The following is a 6,300-nucleotide window of genomic DNA, read 5'->3' on the forward strand; positions in this document are numbered from 1 at the left end:
AGCCACATTTCAGATTTAGCATGTTGACCTTCTCCGGGACCAGGGATGGGTGGTACATGACACGCTGTGGCCCTGGGCAGGGGCAGTAGCCCCCTCAAGCCACACCCGAGGTAGACCAGCGCTCTGTGGAGGCCTGCGCTGCCCTGTTGTGGATGCGGTGTTGAGTGGCTCCGCGGCTGTTCAAACTCACTACAAAACAGGCTTTGCGTGAGCGCTCTCCCAGGGCCAGGCTCACGTGAGTGTGGTGAGCGTGCTTATAGGTCGGGGAGGTAACTGGTGCTCCTGGGCCGTCCAGTGCACTAAGCCCACTTTTGACCTTGACCTTTTTAGTTATGTAGGTTTATTGGCTGTAACTTGAGGGGCGTCTGCACACTGTTGGCCCGAGTCTGTGGTCAAGAGGGGGAGCGGGAGGAGGGCTGCATGTCACAGCTGTGGATGGCAAGGGGCCGTGTGGACTGAACGTGACCACCAAGGGACGTTGCAGAGAAGAATCCGACGACTCTGAGGTTCAGGGATCAGGAGGTGTGGACAGGACAGAGGGCTGCCAGGGTGGTGGACGGGCCTGGAGGTGTCCCGTAGCTCAGTGCAGAGGGCCTCTGCGTGGGGAAGGCTGCGTCCTCGGCTTCTGCAGAGTCCGGGAGGAGCAGGGCTGGGGGCCTCAGGGTGGAGAAGCAGCTTGAGTGTGAATCCTCAGATAATCATGAGGCAGGGGGAGGAGCCAAGTCACTGTGGCTCTGTGGTGCCATCTGCTGTCCAGGTTGGCAGAGAAAGGCCTAAGATGAGGGGGACGCCTGGGGGAGCCCCGTGGCTCTCTGCTGCCTGACCTGCTCTATTAGCTTCTCGCTGCTGCTGTAAGACTTGCCACAGATTTAGTGACGTCAAACAAAATACGTGTCACCTTACCATTCGGGAGGTCACAAGTCTAAAATGGGTTTTCCGGGAATAAAATCAGGGAGCGGCTGCTGGTTCCCGGGGGGGGGGGGGGGGGGCTCCGGAAGATGACATTTTCTTGCTTTTGTGTCTTGGGGGCCTGGGGACCTGGGGGGGCGGGGCCTCTCTCCACCTGCAGAGCCAGCAGCATCGTCCAGTCCCTCACGTCCCCCCACCCTCACTGAAGTGTCCCTCGTGACTACACTGGGCTCACCCACAAACCCAGGATCCCTCTGCACCTCCACGTCCTGGACTTAATTCCTCCTGCAAAGTCTCTCTCACAAGGAAATGTATTTGCAGGTTCCAGGACTCACATGAGGACATTTGGGGTCCTTTCTCTTCCTCTTGGGGGGATACCATCTCTTTGGCTGGCTCCTGCCCCAGCCCATCAGGCTGTAAGCATCTCGGGGCGGGCGCCATGTCTGGTCCAGGCCCGGCCTCTCCCAGGTGCCCTGTTCCTGCCCATCTTATCATAATGCACAATGGGATTTTTGGTTTTGATTAGTCCTTATTGTGACCACCGTCCATTAAGGAATGAGCTGCAAGAGGCCAGGCCTGTGTCTGCTGTGTCCACAGGGTGCACCGAGCACCCAGCTTAGGATCTGGCACCGGGGCCCTCAGGAGGACACTGGGCTTTGGCGTCAGGGAGAAACAGATGAGACCCTGATTTTACCCGGGAGTTTGGGTGAGCTGCGTCCCTACTTCAACCTCGGTTTTCACTTCTATGAAATGGAGACGAAATAATCCCTCCCCCATGGAGCTGTTGGGGGAAGTTCACGAGGCTCGGTGCGTGGAGCATTCGGTGCTGGGGGAAGTGTCATGAGGACAGGTCAACTCTGGCGCACAAGGCTGTGTGCATGGAGGACACGGCACCCCGCAGCCCTGGCCTCCTCCCCACTGTCCACCCTGACTCTCTCCTCTCTCTCCACTCAGAGCCGCCTGGTCCAGTCCCGGGCAGAGGAAGGCTCCCCAGAGCCAGCTGCCCTGGCCGTGGCCACCCGCCCCTCAGAGGATGAGGAGATCCATTATGCAGCCCTCAGGTTCCATGAGGTGAAGGCCAGCGGCCCGCAGGGAGAGCAGGCGCCCGACAGTGAGTACGCGGAGATCCACATCCAGCCATGAGAGGCTGAGACCGCCCTGCTCAAGGCCCAGCCTCTTCCAGGCCAAGGAAAAGTCAGGTCCCTGTGGAGGGACGCCTCTGGGTCCTGGCGCCACGCAGAACTGGAACCCAGACCTGTTCCCAGCTGCGCTCCGTGCTGTGGCCACCTCCTCTCCCCCCACCTGCCCACCCAGGGCCTCTGCTCTCCTCTCTGCTCCTGAGCTCAGCTCTTTCTGACTCCACTGCAGTGAGACCCTGCTGTGCGTCTCTCTGGGCCTGTGTCATCCACCACACTGTCCTGCAGGTCCCCCAGGTGTCACAAGGACAGAACATCACACTGTATATTGCAAGAGAGGAGTGTTGTTTGTGGTGCTGGGGACGGACCCAGGGCCCTGTGCCCGTGAGCAAGCACTCTACCCACTGGGCCATGTCCCCGGCCTCAAGGGAGGATTTTAAATGTCCTCACCACAAGGGAATGAAGGGTGTCCCAGGTGATGGATGGCTAATTGGCCCAGTGTGTCCGTCCTCAGGGTGTGAAGCCATTGAACATCACATTGTCCCGATAAATGCACACAGTCACTATTTGTACATTAAAACAGAATAAAACTTTACAAAGCCCTACAGGTGAGGAACGGAGGGACAGAGTCTCTCTGAACCTGGGCTGAGACGTCCGCCTGCCGGGTGGGGGTTAGGGAGTCAGGCCCGTCAGCAGGGCCTGGAGGCGGGTGCTGAGCACCTCGGGTCCCTGTGCTCTGAGCAGCAGGACCTGCGGGCTCCTCCTCTGGAGGCAGCAGGGTGCACCTGCCTGTGCCCTTGGCCACACGTGGCCATTCCACAGCTTTCCAGGAAGTGACCGTGCCTTAGGGTCAGGCCTGCGCAGCTCTGGCCGGGCCTCCTCCCCTCCTTTGGCCTTGGCCTCCCAGCTGTCCTTAGCCTGTCACCTGCATGCAGTCAGGGGTCATTGGCACAGGGAGCTCTCTGCTCTGCTCGCAGCTCCCGGTGGCTCCCTGGTCCTGAGTGGCCCATCCCAGCCTCCTGCGGCCTCCCTCCACGCCCTCTCGGTCCTCACTGCTGCCCACGCCTCCCCTGGCCTTTCTGAGCCCTTTTCCGTTGGCCCCATGACGCATCCTTTGGTCCCTGGACACTGGTTCCCCCTCGAAGGCTGTCCTCCTGGTCTCCTATTCCTGTGAGCGTGGAGCTCCAGGGGTGGAGCTGAGAGGGGGACGCAGCCATGGTCTCCCCCCTCCAGGGCCAAACCAGGGAGTGGGAAAGGTGTCCCACAGTTTGAGGGTTATCCCCAGAATGAACCACGTGACCTAAAGTCTTACCAACACCTGTCACCCCAACAAGGGAAGGAATGGGTCACGACAGTCACTTCCCAGGTAGGCGGGAAGGCAGGGACCCGAGGACTGGAGGGAGCACCCGAAGCCCTAAACCTGGGCCCCAGCCCATTCACAGCAGCGTCACCAATATCAAGGGACAAGGACTGAGAACCGTGGAAGACACCTGTCCCCACCCCACAGAGCACTGCCGCGGGAGCGGAAGGAAGATGCAAGGAATGCGTGGGGGACACCATGTCCAGGGGTTGGAAGACCCCTAGGTGAGGTGTCACCTTCTCCATGTGGGTTTCAAATACCCAGTCCAACCCTACCCTCTGAGTGTGAGTAGGTGCTCGTGTTAGTAGACACAGGTGTGTGAGCAGACGTGTGTATGTGGATATACAGGAGGTGACGTTCCCCTCCACGTGTATAAATGCACAAGTGACTGTGAGTCTTCATGGAAATATAAAGGGCCCAGAACAATGCCACCATCTTGCAGAAGAAAAAGAGCTGAGGGTCAGAGTCCTCTCCAGGCAGAGTCACCAGGCAGTGCAGTGGGACGGTGGACTCCATGAATGGCCCCGCACCCTGTCAGTGGACTTCAAGTTCATTCCCTTGGGAGAGGAGAGACTTTTCAATTAGTGGAGTAGAAGGAGAGGATCAAGGGTTGGAAAGGTGGAAACTCTGACACTCACCCCGTCACACCCGAGAAACGTCTGCGGTGAGTCAGGGACCTGGAGGTGAGCATGAACCTGTAAAGCGTCTACACTGGTGGTCAGCGAGGTAGCTGCCAGCCCCCAGGCCTGGGCACCCCCAGTGTGCCGCGTTGATTAGGCCAAAGAACACGGTGCTTCCTTAGTGATCTTAATACTTGATATTTTAATGTATGTGTTAAATAAAACATCATTAAAGTGATTTCACCTTTGACTTTTCATTTTGACCACTAAGACACCAAAACCCACATGTGGGCCTTGCCTTGCACCTCTACCTGGGGGCAGCTCTGGGTGAAGACCTAGAGGACATTGTCGGGTGTGCAAGGATTTCTGGGGACCCTTCAGCCACTCTGGTGACTCCAGGGCATGGGACGATGGAGATGAAGTGGGAAGGGAAACTCTGAGGCAGATGGAGAGGAGGTGAAGGGTTAGAGTCAGAGCTCAGCCCAGGACCTGCCCAGCCTGCTCCCATTGGTCACCCAGGCCAGGCCAGCCCAGCCCAGGGAAGCCAGGACACAAGGCTGAAGGGGATGTGGCGTCCTGGGGGGCCAGGGAGGAGGGCAGTGGGCAGCACAAATCAGCTATGGACTTGACTCATGGGTAAAGGACCCATAATGATGTCTTCACTGTAACCCATGTTCCATGCCAAAGTGAGATGTCCATCACAAGGGAAGGGGCAGGGCGAGGGGAAGGTCTGGGGCTTCCAGTGTTCTGAGAGCCAAACCAGCTCTGAAAACAAGTCTCCTCTGTTTTAATTTAAATCAGATGTATTTTAAACTGCTACCTAAAACATAAATCTGTAGACACTGATGGGAACCACGTGCTGTTCAGCACCTGCAAACGCTGCATCGTGTTGGAGTCGGCCACACTCAGCTCCTGGGACACTCAGCAGAGAACCCGTGTGGGAGGAGGGGCTGGACCATCCAGACACTGTTAGGCCCTCACCTGGGCAGCCCTTGGCTCAGGCAGGTGACTATGAAATCAACCCACAGAGAGGACCTTCCTGGGCCGCCCTGTCCACCATCACACCCAGCTCGGGGCAGAGGTTTGCGCTGAGGATGGAGCAGGCAGGACCCTTGTCCGCCCTGGCAGTGGGCAGAGCAGTGCACAGTGGGGTCTGTCTGGCGAGGGCATCTTGGTCCCCGTGGCCCCTGCTCACAGTGGCCTCCCGTGGTGGGAGGGCAAGGTGCTTCTCCACTCCAAGGACAGGGACCCACTCAGGAGGGCTCCACTCTCAGGCCCTGATGGCCTCCCGAGGCCCCACCCTGAACTCCGTCACCTCAGGGTTAGGACTTCAGCACAGGAACAGGTGGGGGACGGGGACACTCCTCTCAGAGCATCAAGCAGCTGTCAGCAGCCGCAGGTGTGGGCTCCATCGGGGACAGCGTGACCAGGTGGGGCAGGCCAGGGTGCTGGGAGGTGAGAGAGGAGAAGAGACCTGCAGGCGGCTGAGCACCACCTTGGTGAGAAGGGCAGGTGAGCAGGGAGAGGGCGGGCGCTGAGGAGGGCCCGCCCAGCTCTGCCCTGGCCAGGTCACCCCCCTGGCAGGGCCTGTCTCTGGGAATATCCCTCCAGTCCCCAGAGAGGACAGTCCACGTCCCGCCTCACATGAGGCCTCGACCCACAGCTAAGTGCTCCTTGGCAACTTGGCTGAGTCCTGCCCTGGGGAGGCCCTCGAGGGCGTGGACGGAGCTGGCTGCTGGGCTCTGAGGCCAGAGAGCAGAAGCCGCTGTGTTCACTGGGAGTGAGGGAGGATGGCTGCCTCCACCCGTCACCAGGACGCTGCCACCTTCTGTGCCCCCGGTGCCCACACCTGGCTGCACAGGCTGCCTCCAGGGCTCCTCCACCTGGTGCTCTTGACCTCTGACCTGATGCTGGGGACTGCTCTCTGCAGGGTCAGATGGGAGCCGCATCTCGGCCTCCACCCACTAGGGGGCAGCAGCTCCGCCATGTCCCAGTCAAATAGTATGAAGTGCCTGCCCAGGTGGCCAGGGGTCCTGGGGTGGAATTGAGCAAGGCTGAGGGACAGCCTGGACCACCCTGTGACTTCCTCATGCCAGCCCAGGGAGGGGCCACTTCCTGGTGCATAATAAGGGACCCAGCAGCACCTCAGCCTGGGCAGGAGCACTCCTAGACGTGGTGTCCCGTCTCTTGGACCTCAGGGGACCTCAGAGGTCCCTGTCTGACCCCCAGACAGGATGTGCATGGCTGATCCTAAAGGAACGGTGGGCCCTGCACA

The sequence above is a fragment of the Ictidomys tridecemlineatus genome, chromosome 15 (genome assembly GCF_052094955.1).
Source record: "Ictidomys tridecemlineatus isolate mIctTri1 chromosome 15, mIctTri1.hap1, whole genome shotgun sequence".
Lineage (NCBI taxonomy): Eukaryota > Metazoa > Chordata > Mammalia > Rodentia > Sciuridae > Ictidomys > Ictidomys tridecemlineatus.